The 17,480-nt window shown below is 44.4% G+C and overlaps 1 protein-coding gene across 7 annotated transcripts in view; it reads right to left on the bottom strand.

Moving 5' to 3' along the window:
• LOC132377651 (protein kinase C delta type-like) overlaps nt 1–4,521 on the bottom strand; it is a 135,364-nt gene extending 130,843 nt beyond the window's left edge. For 6 of the 7 annotated variants that reach the window (XM_059943847.1, XM_059943850.1, XM_059943851.1 and 3 more), the window contains exon 1: nt 4,274–4,520. The gene's annotated coding sequence lies outside the window, so the exon portion shown is untranslated. Of the gene's footprint in view, nt 1–4,273 lie in introns of all 7 variants that reach the window. The other variant, XM_059943854.1, reaches the window with a different exon arrangement.
• Between the last annotated feature and the right edge of the window lie 12,959 nt (nt 4,522–17,480).

The following is a 17,480-nucleotide window of genomic DNA, read 5'->3' as shown; positions in this document are numbered from 1 at the left end:
TTAGCTCCTATGTCTTATGGTTATGTTTCCCCTTAAACAATTCACCTTTCACCCTAAACCCCCAATCTCTTGTTGTAGTCCCATCCAATCTCTATGGAAAAAACCTGCTTGCACTTATTCAATCTGTACCACTCAATTTTGTAAACCTCTATCAAATCTCCCCTCAATCTCCTATTTTCTAGGGAATACAGTCCTAACCTATTCAATCTTTCCTTATAACTCCCGTCCTCAAGTCCCAGCAACATCCTTGTAAATTTTCTCTGTACTTTTTCTACCTTATTTACATCTTTTCTATAGGTTGATAACCAAAGCGGCACACAATACTCCAACCACAAACAAGAGAAAATCGGCAGATGATGTAAATGCAAGCAACACACACAAAATGCCTGAGAAACAGCAGGCCATGCAGCAGCTATGGAATAAGGTACAGTCGACGTTTTGGGCTGAGACCCTTTGGCAGGACTAGAGAATAAAGAATAGTAGATTTAAGAGGTGAGGGAAGGATGAAGTAAAGAGCTGGGAAGTTGATTGGTGAAAGAGATACAGGGCTGGAGAAGAGGGAGTTTGATAGGAGAGGACAGAAGGCCATGGAAGAAAGAAAAGGGGGGGGGGGGAGGAGCACCAGAGGAAGGCAATGGGCAGGCAAGGAGATAAAGAGAGGGATAGAGGGGTGGGGGTGGGCATTACTGGATGTTTGAGAAATCTACTTTAATGCCATACTCCAAATTAAACCTCATTAATGTCTTGTACAACCTCAACATAACATCTGTACTCAATCCTTTGATTTTTGAAGGCCAATGTGTCACATGATTTCTTTATGACTTTATCTGCGTATGATGCCACTTTCTATGAATTATAGATCTGTATTCCCAGATCCCTCTGTTCTACCACAGTCCTCAGTGCCCTATTGTTACCTTGGTTTGTCCTCCCAAAGTGCAACACCCCACACTTGTCTGCATTACATTCCAGTTGTCATTTTTCAGCCCATTTTTCCAGCTGCACCAGATCCCATTGTAAGCTATGATAACCTTCCTCACGATCCATTACACCCCCAAACTTGGAGTCATCCGCGAATTTGTTGATCCAGTTGACCACATTATCATCCAGATCATTGATACGGATGACAAACAGCAATGGACCCATCACTGATCCCTGTGGCACCCCACTAGTCACAAGCCTCCAGTCAGAAAGGTAACCCTCTACTACTGCTCTCCAGCTTCTCCCACAAAGTCAACATCAAATCTAATTTATTATTTCATCCTGAGTGCCAACCGGCTGAACCTTCTTGACCAACCTCCAACACAGGACTTGTCAAGTGCTTTGCTAAAGCCCAAACAGACAACATCCACTGCCTTGCCTTCATCAACTTTCCTGGTAACTTACTCGAAAAACTCTTATAGGATTGGTTAGACACAACCTACCACACAGGAAACCATGTTAACTATCCTTAATCAGGCCCTGTATCAAATACTGATATATGCAGGCCCTTAGGATACTTTCCAATAATTACCCAGTGCTAATGTCAGGCTTACCAGTCTATAATTTCTGGGCTTATTATTTCCTCAGTCTAAAACAAAATGGCATACTCTGTATGGCACATGAAAAAAAAATCAACCCCACAATACCTTGACATTTAAATAATATTGAACAACTGAGCTCAATACAGACAAAAGTTATTCAACAAGCATTGTTTTTAGAACACTTCAGAAAAACAGTCCAAGTTCCTTTAGGAAGGATATAGAGCCCTAGACGATACAGAAGTTTTCCAGAGTTGTCCCAAGGTGAAGGGATTCCAGCTTAGTTTTAGGAAGCTATTTTGTGTGGTCGGAAAAGCTAACAGATGCATGGACCACGACTGATCAGCTCAGCAAGTGCTGCAATAAACCATCCCCACACTCTCTTTGGGTCTTTAAAATCCTTCCTAGAGCATAATTGTACACAACCTTCAGCTGGAACCAAGGCATTGTTTACCAAAACCCTCCTTGCTTTTTTATCCAATTCCTCCATGAACTAATGCAACAGCCCTGCACTCTTTTCTTTAGAAGAAATAACATTATCTTGTGTCGCTTTCAAAGATGTGTACACACACCCCAGGTTTTCCCTGTCCCTGCATTCCACTTATAATATTGCACATATACCAACTTTCTTAAGGCAGCCCCAGAGAGAGATGTTGCTGCCAGTGATTCGCACCCAAAATATATTGTTCAAGATTTATGAGCAGAATGCATCCCAGCTGATAGAAATGAAGATAAAACACCACAAAAGATAACTGCATAAAACTCACAGATTCCGGCAGATTCAAAACCGTGTCATGGATGGTCAACAGCAGATTCGATACATGCAGTCAGTTTTGCCTCTGATAAATAGTGTGGCACTATTGGGTTGAATCCTGGTGAGCAGGGTTAAGTTGGTCAATGTATAAGGAGGTGGACAGATTCATTTTGCTTTTTTTTGGGGGGGTGTTTACTGGCACAAGCTCTTGATGGGAAGGTTGAATGGAACATTATGCACTGAATATGTTCAGGTGAAATGATGGATAAAAGTGACAGAATAGAACTAAAATTACAGCTGAAAGAGCTGCAAAACATTCTGAAAGCAGAGGGACAGCAGCACTGTAGGAATTAGGGTATTCATGAATTCATGAACCCTAATTCATGAATTAAGGTAATACACAAGGGCCAATATCCTCAAAAAAATCTGCATTGTGACTGTGAATACTCCAACCCATCAAAATCGAATGAAGTGCTACTTAGAATTACAGAGCAGTGTGACAGGCACTGAAACCAATTGGAAAAGGACAAGAATTTAACATTCTCAGATATAATAAGGGGATAGATGAGGTGGCATCATTAGTGAAGATGTGGGGGAGATCCATCAAACCATCCTGCAGAGTGGCCACAATACTTTGGGATGTTCCCTACATCAAGTAGTTAATGCAGCAAAGGATCATCAACAGATCAAACAAATGGAAAAATGAGGATAATAACTTGATTTTGCCTGACATAAAACTTTCCAAGATGATGAGTGATTAAATTCAGGAATCCAGCACAACCAGCTCTGGATATCTTGCAGAGAGATACTGGTATTGGATATCGAAGATATCTCTGATATAAGAGAACAAACTGACTTAAATCAATTATGTCAAAAAATGAAAGGCAGCTGAGGGCTGTTGGGGGTCCACTGAGAAATCCTAAGTGGCAAAGGTGGGAACAACATCCGGCCAGGAAGAGAAGCCATTATTGAATATTGTCTGTTCAAGAAACAGATTAAATAGAGACGAATATCACAGAAAAATACCGAGTCATATTTTGAAGGAAGAAATAGGTAATAGACAGCAAAAAATATTCACTAAATTAAAAAGCAGAGACATAGGGAGCTGACACACAACTCAGTCAGTATTTTGTTAGATAGACAACAAGCAGTTTAGGGTTATAGACTAGAGTAAAGATGTAAAACACAACCCTTCAGAGTATATCACTTTGCAGAAAGAATTGAGTAAGAGAGGTTTTGAGGAGGGGAAGTAGAGTCACGAGGAGAGACAGGCAGATTATTTTTGGTTGTTCTTAAACTACAAAGTGTTTGGTGCTGAAAAGGGAAACACTGCAGTATGTAAAAAGGTACTTAACTTCAGGACATACTTTCCAGAGACAGATGTGGGTCAACCTCAATTTCTGCAGCACTTTTAGAACCAGGACATCCCAAAGCTCTCTCCAGCCAGTAAAAAAATCAGTTTTAGGATACCATTGGCTTTGAAGAAATCCTGCAGCCAGTTTTCACACAGAAAGATCCCAGAAGAGCCATTGTGACTGACCAACTAGTGTTTGTGACGCTGACAGGGCAGACAGCATCTCAGCAAGCCACTCATCACTACTGCCAACACCTGAGGTCCTGGTTCGTTAACGAGGGCCCAAAGACTCAACACTCCCTTTACTCTACACCACCCAGTGAGGCGGGGGGGGGGGGGGGTGTGGTTGGAGAATGAAGTGAGGTGAAACAGGTAGGCTTCCGGGACTGGGAGAGACAAGGTGCAGGAAAGATATGGCAGAGAAGGAAAAGGTGTAAGGGATGGGAAGTGGGATGGTGAGAAGAAGGGGGAGGGGAGGTAGTGGACGAGGGGAGAGGACGCAAGTGTAGGGGAATGGACGAAGAGTAGGTTATGGATGAAGAGTAGAAGGGGGTACTGAAGGGTTGCCTATCAGACAGTCACGACAGATGAGTCTCGGATCGTTGGGAAGGTGCCGGGAGTTGCAGAATCTCCGGAAAATGCACTCACCCTAGTATCATTCGTCCGTCCGCCGCCCGCTCTCCGAATCCCGGCTCCGTCCTTTCCCCTCTCTCTTTCCTTCTTTCTCTCCCCCGGTTGACTCCTTCTTCTCTCCGTGCGACTGCGACCACCGCCGCCACCTCTCTCCCTCCGTCTCCAGACGCTCCCTCGCTCCCTACGACCCCGGGCGCTCCCTCTGTCCCGGGTCAAACTCCCTCGGTCGCCGCCTGTTTCTGAGTTTCAGGAAGTTGCTGCGAGTCCGGGTAGTGACGTCATTCAGGTACAGCCCCGGCCCGAACTTTAACTCGTCACCGGCCGGATCCGCGAGAGGGCGGTTGCTCCGAGCTGTGGGACCAAATACCCCAGGGTCCGGGTCAGTCCCGGGCTGTGGGACCAAATACCCCACGATCCGGGTCAGTCCCGGGCTGTGGGACCAAATACCCCAGGATCCGAGTCAGTGCCGGGCTGTGGGACAGGGACCCAGGATTCGGGTCAGTCCCGGGCTGTGGGACCAAATACCCCACGATCCGGGTCAGTCCCGGGCTGTGGGACCAAATACCCCACGATCCGGGTCAGTCCCGGGCTGTGGGACCAAATACCCCACGATCCGGGTCAGTCCCGGGCTGTGGGACAGGGACCCCAGGATCTGAGTCAGTCCCGGGCTGTGGGACAGGGACCCAGGATCTGAGTCAGTCCCGGGCTGTGGGACAGGGACCCAGGATCTGAGTCAGTCCCGGGCTGTGGGACCAAAGACCCCAGGATCCAGGTCAGTCCCAGGCTGTGGGACCAGACCCCAGGTTCTGAGTCAGTCCCGGGCTATGGGACCAAAGACCCCAGGATCCGGGTCAGTCCCGGGCTGTGGGTCCAGACCCCAGGATCCGAGTCAGTCCCAGGCTGTGGGACCAAAGACCCCAGGATCCGAGTCAGTCCCAGGCTGTGGGACCAAAGACCCCAGGATCCAGGTCAGTCCCGGGCTATGGGACCAAAGACCCCAGGATCCGGGTCAGTCCCGGGCTGTGGGTCCAGACCCCAGGATCCGAGTCAGTCCCAGGCTGTGGGACCAAAGACCCCAGGATCCGAGTCAGTCCCAGGCTGTGGGACCAAAGACCCCAGGATCCAGGTCAGTCCCGGGCTGTGGGACCAAAGACCCCAGGATCTGAGTCAGTCCCAGGCTGTGGGACCAGACCCCAGGATCCAAGTCAGTCCCGGGCTGTGGGACAGGGACCCAGGGTCCGAGTCAGTCCTGGGCTGTGGGACAGGGACCCCGGGTCCGAGTCAGTCCTGGGCTGTGGGACAGGGACCCCGGGTCCGAGTCAGTCCTGGGCTGTGGGACAGGGACCCCGGGTCCGAGTCAGTCCCGGGCTGTGGGACAGGGACCCCAGGATCCAAGTCAGTCGCTGGTTAGGGGGTCCCAGGATCCGGGTCAGTTCTGGGTTCCAGATCAGACCCGGGCTGTGGGACGTTTACGGCAGAAGTGGAAGTGCCTTCCTTCACTCAGTGGTAATGCAAGATCTTGGCAGAGGTGTCTGTGGGTGTTGGGTCCAAGCAGAGATGGACAGAATTTTCGATGCTAGGTGCAGGGGAATGTTGCTGAGGAATGATGTCCACCATTTATGTCATGCTTTCTTCTTGATGCTGCCATCAAAGGGGTACAGAACCTCAGGACCCAACCCACCATTATTACCCCACAAACATCAGGCTGTTGAACTAGAGGGAATAACTTCACTTGCTTCTCTCACTCCACCCCCCACTGAACTGTTCCCACAACCTACAATCTTCAAGTACTTTACAAATAATTTTCTAAATATTTATTGTTTACTTATTAGTGTTATTATTCATTTCTCATTTTGTATTTGCACAGTTGTAGTTTTTCATCGAATGACCTGCTGTTTCTGTCTTGGTAATCATCATAAACACCCAGTAAAGGAAATGAAATACAGTATCCCACACACACCCAACAGCAAAACACACCCACACACACACCCAACACCCACACACCTGAATGACACCAAAACACGCCCATAAACACCTGAACCTCAATACGGAGACATAAGTGATTCTGCAGATGCTGGAAATCTTGAGCAAAACACACAAAATGATGTCCTGGGTCCAGGCCTGAAACATTGACTCTTCATTTCATTTCACTTGTCCCCTCACAGGTAAGGAAAAAATTTTTAGCCAAAGAGTAGTGAATCTGTGCAATGCTCTGCCACAGACTGCAATGGAGGCCAAGTCAGTGGGTATACTTAAGGCGGAAGTTGATACTTTCCTGATCAGTCATAGCATCAAAGAATATGGCAAGATGGGCAAGTGTATGGGGTTGAGTGGGATCTGGGATCAGCCGTGATGGAATGTCAGAACAGACACGCTGGGCTGAATGGCCTAATTCTGCTCCTATATCTTACGGTCTTATGATCTTACATCTTCTTACTTCCCCTGTCTTCCCCATCTACCCACCAGGTCTCACCTATCACCTCCCAGTTTGTGCTCCTTCCCCTTCCTCCCTCCCCCACATTCTTATTCTGGTTTCTCCCTCCTTCTTCTCCAATCCTGATGAACAGTCACAGGCAGAAATATTGATTGTTTATTCCTTTCCATTGTCTAGAATATATCTAAATCTTCCTCAGTCTAGAATACATATAAATCTTCCTCAGTCTAGAATATATCTAAATCTTCGTCAGTCTAGAGGAAGAATATATCTAAATGTCCACCTCCAAACACTTTGAGATACATAATTCCTCAGCATTTGTGTGTGACCCCTCAACACAGTCAACTCAATGTGCAAACACTCATACACATACAGTGTCTGTCACCTCTACGCAGCCAACTTATCCATGAATAAATACTTGGCAGCAGAGTTATTTCCCCATATGCCATATGCCATAAACACACATTACCCCAAAACATCCAGTGCCCATGAAGTCTGGACCCAGAGAAGAAAGAATTCCATCCCTTGAGCCTGCTCCACATTTCAATGAGACAAGATCTGCCCTTTACTGCTCAGTCTCTACAATCCGTGATTCCCTTTCTGTCAAAGCATTGTCCACTCAGTCTAGGATATATCTTTATGTCCACCTCCAAACACCTTCAGGATACATAATTCCAAGGGTTCCTGATCCTCCAGATGAAGTTCTTTGCCCTGTGGGATTATTCTGAAAATGTGCCTTCTAGTTCTTGGTTCTAAATCATGATGTGTAAAGGTACGATGGATGGTCAGTCTTTCTCCCAGTGCAGGGGATTTGAAAACTAGAGGCAGAGGTTCAAGATGAGAGGAAAGAGATATAGAGAGGATCTGAGGGCTATGCTTTTCACCCAGGTGATGGTAAATATCTGGAAGGGGATGGTGGAGGCAGGTACAAATTACATTGTTTAAAAGGCAAAAGTAGGATTAGCAGAGATGGTCATATGGACAGGTTGGGCTGAAGATCCTGTTTCTATGCTGTTTCTCTGATTATCTCAGCATCCACCATAACAAACTGCTTAAGTCTTAGGTTTCAGTATGATCACTTCCCATTATTCTAAACTATAGGCCCAATCTACTCAACAGTTCCTCATAAAACAGCCTCTTCATTCCAGGAATCAACTGAGTAGGTATTCAAATCCTCTCTATTGCAACTATACCTCTCCTTAAACAATGGCACAGGTTGACTGCAGTGTCCCAAGGTCACTATTTGAAGTCAATGGGCATGAAGGGAAAAACACTCCAGTGGCTGAGGTCATACCTTGCACAATGTCAATCATCTCCTTCCAAGGACTGCAGGAGGTCCTTGGGCACATTCTCATCTGCTTCACTGATTACCTTCTTTCCACCGTAACATCATAAATATTATTCAGGCATGAGATGACAGGTAGTATTCATGTTACAGAAGTGCCAGACTGTGGCCATCACAAAAAATATAAATCTATCCTATACTATCCCCACCATAAACATCTTGTTGGATTGCCACTCAAGAGGCTGAGGAACCCATGGTGAGTGACTCACCTCGGAAGTCCAAAAGCCCTTCCACCATCAACAAGTCAGAAGTAAGAAGTGTGATGCCTGCGTGAATGCAGCTCCATCCTGGGCAAAGGCAGCTTGTTGGACTGACACTTTCACCACTTCCTTGTGCCCTCAGGGATTGGAATCTGCAGTGTGAACCATATTACGTACCCATATTACTCCAACAGGATTACACAAATCTTCAACTTTTATAACAAAAGCAAGGGCAGAAAGTGTGTGGGAGCACCACCCCTGCAGGTTCCACTCCATGTTGTACACCATCTTGATCTGGAAATACATTAGTAGTCTCTTACAGTAATGGGGCATAAATCCTGAGTGTTGGCGCGTGGCCAAGTGGTTAAGGCGTTCGTCTAGTTATCTGAAGGTCGCTAGTTTGAGCCTTGGCTGAGGCTTGTGTGTGTGTCCTTGAGCGACAACACTGGTGCCAAGCTGTATGGGTCCTAATGCCCTTCCCTTGGACAACATCGGTGGTGTAGAGAGGGGAAACTTGCAGCTTGGACAACTGCCGGTCTTCCATATAAAAAAAACCCTGCCCAGGCTTGCGCCCTGGAAACTTTCCAAGGTGCAAATCCATGGTCTATCGAGACTAACAGAGGCTTACATAAATCCTGAAATTGCTAAACCAATGATGTTATGGGAGTTCCTGCACTGGCATCTTTGCATGGGTAATGAGAACCATCCTGCAAATGTAGTGACAATATGCTCAGTCCCTCCCTCCACCTTACTTCCATGGACTTTTAAATAGTTGACAGTAAGCATTAATCTCTGTTGTATCCACATCACAGTTTTCTAACCTCAAACTGACTGATTTATCCTAGTCAATTGTTTATTAACCATTCTTTTAGCGAATATTCAATCACCTCGATAAATGGATAATGTGCCCCTAATGTTTCACAATATAAGAACATAAGACATAGGAGCAGAATTATGCCATTTAGCTCATCTCATCTGCTCTGCCATCCAACCTGGCTGATTTATTATCCTTATCAGCCCCAATCTCCTGCCTTCTCCCCATAACCTTTGCTTATCTGACTAACCAAGAACCAACCTCCTCTTTAAATATACTCATTGACTTGGCCTCCACAACCATCAGTGGCAATGAGTTCCACAGATTCACTATCCTCTGGCTACAGAAATTTTTCCTCATCTCTGTTCTAAGAGAACACTCCTCTATACTGAGGCTATGCCCTCTGGTCCGAGACTCACTCACTGTAGGAAACATCCTCTCCAAGTCCACCCTATCTAGGCCTTTCAATATTCAATAGGTTTCAGTGAGAACCCCCTCACCCCTATCCTTCTAAACTCCAGCAAGTATGGAACCATCAAACATCTTTAGAAAGAGCGGACATAGGGTCAGAGAGTGGAGTTAAGAAACAGCAAGGGCAAAGAATCATTATGGGGATCATACATAGACCTCCAAATAGTATCCAAGAGGTGGGGTTGACTTTGCAAAGGGAGATGGAAAAAGCATGTAATAAGGGTAATGTCGCAATTATAATGGGGGACTTCAATATGCGAGGAGATTGAGAAAATCAGATTGGTGTCGAAATGCAGGAGAGCAAATTTGTTCAATGCTTATGAGATGGCATTTTAGAGCAGTTTGTGCTTGAGCCTATTCGGGGAAAGGTTATCTTAGACTAGGTGTTGTGTAATAGCCCAGATCCTATTAGGGAGCTCAAGGTAAAGGAATCCTTAGGAGGTAGTGATCATAATATGATTGAATTCATTCTGCAGTTTGAGGGTGAAGCACAGGTAACATGTATCAGTATTACAATGGAATAAAGGGAAATACCGAAACATGAGAGAAGAGCTTGCTCAGATGGATTGGAGGGGGATACTGGCAGATGAAGGCATAGCAGAGTTGGCTGAAGTTTCTGGAAATAATTCATAAGGCACAGAACAGATATGTCCCACAGAAGAAGTTGTTCTCAAATGGTAAGGGGAGGCAACCGTGATTGACCAGGGAAGTTAGGGACTGCATAAAAGCCAAGGAAAAAGCATATAAGGTAACAAAAGGGGATTGGGAAATTTTTAAAATCCAACAAAAGATCACAAAAAAAGCTCTAAGGGAAAAGATGAAATATGAGGGCAAACTAGCTAATAATATAAAGTAGGATTCTAAAAGTTTTTTCAGCTATATAAAAAGTAAAAGAGAGGATATTGGACCATTGGAAAATGATGTTGGTGAGGTAGTAATGGGGGACAAAGAAATGTCAAATGAACTTAACAAGTACTTTGCATTCATCTTCACTGTGGAAGACAGTAGCTGTGTAAAAAAGGCAAGTGCAACACCTGTGTGGGAAGTGAGAGTGGATATAGTACCGCTAGAAAATGAGACAAGAGAAAAAACAATGGGGAAAAGGAGATGGTTGTTGAACTAAATGAGTATTTTGCATCAGTCTTCACTGTGGAAGACACCAGCAGTAAGCCTGATGTAGTAGTGTGTGAAAGAAGAGAAGTGGGTTCAATGACTGTTACAAGAGAGAAGATGCTCAAAAAGCTGAAAGACCTGATGGTACATAAGTCACCTGCACCAAAGGAACTACATCCTAGGGTTCTGAAAGAGGTAGTGTTAGCGATCGTGGTGGCATTGGAAATTATCTTTCAAAAATCATTGGTCTCTGACATGGTGCTAGAGGACTAGAATATTGCAAATGTTACTCCACTCTTTAAGAAAGGAGGAAGGCAGCAGAAAGGGAATTATAGACTAGTTAGCCTGACCTCAGTTATTGGGAAATCAATTGTTAAGGACAAGGTGGTGGAGTACTTGGTGACACAGGACAAGATCATACAAAATCAGCTTGGTTTCCTTCAGGGAAGATACTGCCTGATGAACCTGTTGGAATTCTTTGAGGAGATTACAAGTAGGATAGATACAGGGGATGTAGTCGATGTTGTATATTTGGCCTTTCAGAAGGCCTTTGAGAAGGTACCACATATGAGGCTGCTTACCAAGTTAAGAGCCCATGGTATTACAGGGAAGTTACTAACATGGTTAGAGCATTGGCTGATCGGTAGCAGGCAGTGAATGGGAAAAAAACGATCCTTTTCTGGTTGGCTGCCAGGGTCTAGTGGTGTTCCGCAATGGTTGGTGATGAGACCATTTCTTTTTATGCTGTATATAAATGATTTAGATGATGGAATAGATGGCTTTGTTGCCAAGTTTGCAGATGACACAAAGATTGGTGGAGGGGCAGGTGGTGTTGAGGAAACAGGTAGGATGCAGAAGGACTTAGACAGATCACCTCTGAGCACCGGTGCCCCACAAGGCTGTGTACTCAGCCCCCTACTGTACTCACTGTACACCCATGATTGTGTAGCTAAGTTTCCACTGAACTCAATATGTAAGTTTGCTGATGATACCACAATTGTAGGCCGTATCTTGGGTAATAGTGAGTTTGAGTACAGAGAGGAAATTAAGAACCTGGTGGCATGGTGCGAAAACAATAACCTATCCCTCAATGTCATCGAGACGAAGGAATTGGTTGTTGACTTCAGATGGAGTAGCAGACCGCACAACTCCATTTACATCGGTGGTGCGCAGGTGGAACAGGTCAAAAGCTTTAAGTTCCTCGGGGTCAATATCACAAATGACCTGACTTGGTCTAAACAAGCAGAGTCCACTGCTAAGAAGGCCCACCAGTGCCTTTACTTCCTGAAAAAGCTGAAAAAATTTGGCCTGTCCCCTAAAACCCTCACTAATTTTTATAGAAAGCATTGTAGAAGGCATTCTTCTAGGGTGCATCACAACCTGGTATGGAAGTTGTCCTGTCCAAGACCGGAAGAAGCTGCAGAAGATCATGAACACAGCCTAGCACATCTCATAAACCAATCTTCCATCCTTGGACTCACTTTACACCGCACGCTGTCGGAGCAGTGCTGTCAGGATAATCAAGGACACAACCCGCCCAGCCAATACACTTTTTGTCCTTCTTCCCTCCGGGAGAAGGTTCAGGAGCTTGAAGACTCGTACAGCCAGATTTGGGAACAGCTTCTTTCCAACTGTGATAAGACTGCTGAACGGATTCTGACCCGGATCTGGGCCGTACCTTCCAAATATCTGGACCTGTCTCTCGGGTTTTTTTGCACTACCTACTTTCTCTTTTCTATTTTTTATTTATGATTTATAATTTAAATTTTTATTATATTTACAATCTATTTGTACTCCAGGGAGCACAAAATGCAGAATCAAATATCACTGTGATGATTGTACGCTCTAGTATCAATTGTTTGGTGACAATAAAGTAATAAAAAAAAATTAGGAAAATGGCAAGAAAGTGACAAATGAAATACAATGTTAGAAAATGCATGGCCATGCACTTTGGCAGTAAAAAATAAATGTGTGGACTATTTCTAGATGGGGAGAAAATCCAAGAATCTGAGGTGCAGAGGGACTTGGGAGTTCTTGGGAGTTAACTTGCAGGTGAGTCGGTGGTGAGGAAGGCAAATGCCATGTTAGCATTCATTTCAAGAGGTCTAAAATGTAACAGCAAGGACGTGATGCTGAGGCTTTCTAAGCACTGGTGAGGCCTCACCTTGAGTATTGCAAACAGTTTTGGGACCCTCATCTTAGAAAAGATGTGCTGACATTGTAGAGGGTCCAGAGGAGGTTCACAAGGATGATTCCAGGAAAAAATGGATTGTCATACGAGGAACGTTTGATGGCTCTGGGTCTGTACTCACTGGAATTCAGAAGGATGAGGGGAGGATCTCATTGAAACCTTTCGAATGTTGAAAGGACTAGACAGAGTAGATGTGGAAAGGATGTTTCCATGGTGGGAGAGTCTAGGACAAGAGGACACAGCCTCAGGATAGATGGGTGCCCTTTCAAAACAGAGATGTGGAGAAATTTCTTCAGCCAAAGGGTGGTGAATTTGTAGAATTTGTTGCCACATGCAGCTGTGGGGGGCCAGGTCGTTGGGCATATTTAAGGCAGAGATTGACAAGGCATCATAGGTTACGGGGAGAAGGCCAGGAACTGGGGTTGAGGAGGAAATAGGAAAAAAGGATCAGCTATGATTGAATGGTGGAGCAGACTCAATGGGCCAGATGGCCTAATTCTACTTGTATGTCTTATGGTCTTAAACATTTCTCATATGTTAACCCTTGCATTCCCAAAATCATTCTCATAAACCTCATATGGATACTCTCCAATGCTGGTACATCTTTTCTTAGGTAAGGGTCCCAAAACTGCTCATAATGTTCCAAGTGTGATCTGACCAATGCCTTATAAAGCCTCAGCATTACATCCTTCCTCTTGTATTCTAGCCCTCTCAAAATGAATGCTAACATTCCTTTTGCCTTCACCACCATCAACTCAACCAGCAAATTAACCTTTACGGAATGCTGCACAAGGGCTCCCAAATCCTCTTGCACCTCTGATTTTTTAGATTTTCTCCCAAGTTAGAAAATCTGCACCTTTATTCCTTCTACCAAAGTGTATGACCATATACTTCCCTACACTATATTCCATCTGCCACTTCTTTGTCTATTCTCCTAATACTGTATGTCTAAGTCTCTCTGCAGCCTCATGCTTCCTCAACACTACTTTCCCTTCCATCTGTCTCCATATTGTATGCAAACTTGCCACAATTCCATCATCCAAATCATTGACACACAACATGAAAAGAAGTGTCCCAACACTAACTGCTGCAAAACACCACTAGTCACTGGCAGCCCAGAAAAAGCCTTCTTTATTCCCAGTCTTTGTCTCCTGCCTGTCAGCCAATCATCTATCTATGCAGAATCTATCAAGTAATACTATTGGCTCTTAGCTTGTTAAGCAGTTTCATGTGTCACACCTTGTAAATGGCCTTTGGAAAATCCAAATAAACAATATCATTAACTATCTATCCTGCCTGCTATTTCCTCAAAAAATTCCAACAGATCTGGCAAGAAACCATGCTGACTTTGGCCTATTTTATCATGTGCCTCTGTACCCCAAAACCCCATCGTTTATAATGGACTCCAACACCTTTCCAACTGCTGAAGTTAGGCAAACTAGCCTATTATTTCCTTTCTTCTGCCTCCATCCCTTCTTAAAGAGTGAAGAGACATTTGCTATTTTTAGTGCTCTGACACCATTTCATAATCTAGTGATTCTTGAAAGATCCTCAATAATACCTACACAGTCTCTTCAGATACCTCTTTCAGAACACAAGGGTGTGGTCCATCTGGTCCAGGTGACATATCTACCTTCAGATTTTCAGTTTTCCAAGTACCTCCTCCCTAGTAATGGCAACTACACTCTCTTCTGCCCCCTGACACTCTTGAATTTCTGGCACACTGCTAGTGTCTTCCACAGTGAAGACTGATGCAAAATACTTATTAAGCTCATCTACCATTTCTTTGTTCCCCCATTACTGCATCTCCAGTGTCATTTTCCTGCAATCCAATATCCACTGTCCCCTCTCTTTCACTCTTTATGTATTTGAAAAAGCTTTTGGCAATCTCTTGATATCATTGGCTATCTTCCCTTTGTATCTCAATTTCTCTCTCCTTATTGCTTCTTTAGTTGTTTCCTGTTATTTTTTTAACTTTCCCATTCTCTAACCTCCCACTGAGGCCTCTGTCGGTCAGGGTTGACCATGGATATTGTGTCCTAACCGTCTAGGTATACAAGCCTAGACAGTACGATACTGATGCACTATCAATAACTCCAAAAGACTGGAAGTAGAGTAAGTACTGAAAGGCTTTTATTAGCAGTAAAACAGAGCATGTCAATGCCGGATAACTGTCCTGGACTGTGGAAGGAGCAGTGACACAATCACCTTTATCCAGGGGTCTGTGGGAGGAGCCACAGGAGCAGTCAGCAGAGGGGCGTGTCCAGACAGATATACATGGTTTACCACAGATATGGAGAGCAAGCTGTTGCCCATGTAGCAAGCTCCCCATCTCCACGCATCTGATGAACCCAAAGGAATGGCAGAGCCTGATAGTTTGGCACTAGAAGCGCTGCAGGAGTTGCCAGTCAGCATTGAACTCAATGTAGGACTGCCTCAGGGACTCCAGCTCCGGACTTTTCTCCCAGGGTTTACTCCTGAAGTAGAGGGTATGAGTGAGTATAGCTGCAAGGCAGTGGAGGTTTGAGATCAGAGGACTTCCCACTACTTTTTTCTGTAGAATATGCCCTCTCTTTTGCTTTTATGCTGTCTTTAACTTCCTTTGTCAGCCACAATTGCCTCATCCTTCCTTTAAAATTCCTCTTCATCTTTGGATATATCAATCCTGCACTTTCCGAATTTACTCCCAAAACTCCAGCCTTTGCTGTTCTGCCAGCTCCTCTTTCTTGCCTCTGGAATTCCACTTAGTCCACTCTAATACTGGTACATCTGATTTTTTTTTCTTCTTCCTCTCAAACTGCAGGGTGAATTCTATCATATTTTGATCACTGACTCCTAAGGGTTTCTTTACCTTCAGTTCCCTAATCCTATCTGTTTCACTGCACAGCACCCAATCCAGAATTGCCTTTCTCTTAGTGGGCTCAATCACAAGCTGCTCTAAAAAGCATCAATCTAATATTCCCAGTCTACCTGCATATTGGTATCCCCATGAATATTTTACATGATTTACCGCCCCTTTTACATGCTTTTCCTATCTGTTAATGTAATTTGTATCCCACATCCTAGCTACCGTTCAGAAGCCTGTCTATACCTTGCACTTTCTTTACTTCATCTACAAGGTTTCTACATTTTTTGATCCTATGACACCTTTTTCTAAGGATTTAATTTGATTGCCTCCATAGCTGTCTGTGGCTGAGCATTCCATAGGTTTACAGCTTTCTGGCTTAAAAAAAATTTCTCCTTACCTATGTTCTAAAAGGTTGCACCTCAACTTTGAGGCTGTGCTCTTTAGTTCTGGATGCGCCCACCATAGGAAACATCCTCCCCACATGCACCTTATCTAGTTCTTTCAACATTTGGTAGGTTTCAATGAGATCCCCCCGCATTCTTCAAAATTCCAGTGAGTACAGGCCTAAAGCTGCCAAACGCTCCTCATATGTTAACCCTTTTATTCAATCATCATTGTGAACCTCCTCTGGACTCTCTCCAATAACACATCCTTTCTGAGATATGGTGCAATATCTGTTGGCAATACTCCAAGTGCAGCCTGACGAGTGTCTTATAAAGCCTCAGTATTATCGCCTTGCTTTTATATTCTGTTCTCCTTGAAATAAATGCCAACATTGCATTTGCCTTCTTTACCACAGACTCAGCCTGTAAATTAACCTTCTGGGAGTCTTGCATGAGGACTCATAAGTCCCTTTGCACCTCTAATGTTTGAACCTTCTCCCCATTTAGATAATAGTCTGCATTATTGTACCTTTTACCAAAATGCATTACTATACATTTCCCAACACTGTTCCATCTGTCACTTTTTTGCCCATTCTTCCAATTTGTCCAAGTCCTGCTACAATTCGCATTGCTTTCTCAGCACTACCTACCCCTCCACTTATCATCATATCATCTGCAAATTCTGCTACAAAACCATCAATTCCATGATCTAAAGCATTAACAAACAATGTCAAAAGTAGTGGACCCAATACTAACCCCTGTGGAACATCACTAGTCACTAGCAGCAAACCAGAAAAGGCCCCCTTTATTCCCACTCACTGCCTCCTGCTTGTCAGCCATTCCTCTCTCCTGCCAGTATCTTTCATGTACTGCCATAGGATTTTATCCTGATAAGCAGCCTCATGTGTGCTACCTTATCAAGTGCCTTTTAAAAATCCAAGGAAATGCCATCCACTGCCTCTCCTTTGTCCACCCTGCCTGTTACTTCCTCAAAGAACAGATTTGTCAGGCAAGATTTCCCTTCACATGCTGACTTTGACTTATTTTATCATTAGACTCCAAATACCCTGAAGCCTCACCCTTAATAATTGAATCCAACACTTTCCCAACCACTGAGGTTAAGCTAACTGGCCTATAATTTCTTTTCTTTTGCCTTCCTACCTTCTTTAAAAGTGGAGTGGCATTTGCAATCTTCCAGTCCTCTGGGATCATGCCAGCATCAAGTGATTCTTGAAAGATCATGACCAATGCATCCGTTATCTCTTTAGCAACCTCTCTCAGGACACTGGGATGCAGTTCATCTGGTCTAGGTGGCTTATCCACTTTAAGACCTCTCAGTTTGACTCGCACTTTTTCCTTTGAACTAGCAATGGCAATCATTCCTGCTCCCTGACATTCATGGACTCTAACCCTAACCCTAATT

This window comes from Hypanus sabinus, chromosome 19 (genome assembly GCF_030144855.1).
Source record: "Hypanus sabinus isolate sHypSab1 chromosome 19, sHypSab1.hap1, whole genome shotgun sequence".
Taxonomy (NCBI): domain Eukaryota; kingdom Metazoa; phylum Chordata; class Chondrichthyes; order Myliobatiformes; family Dasyatidae; genus Hypanus; species Hypanus sabinus.
Note: the sequence above shows the minus strand (reverse complement) of the source record. Positions and strands in the feature narration are given on the sequence as shown.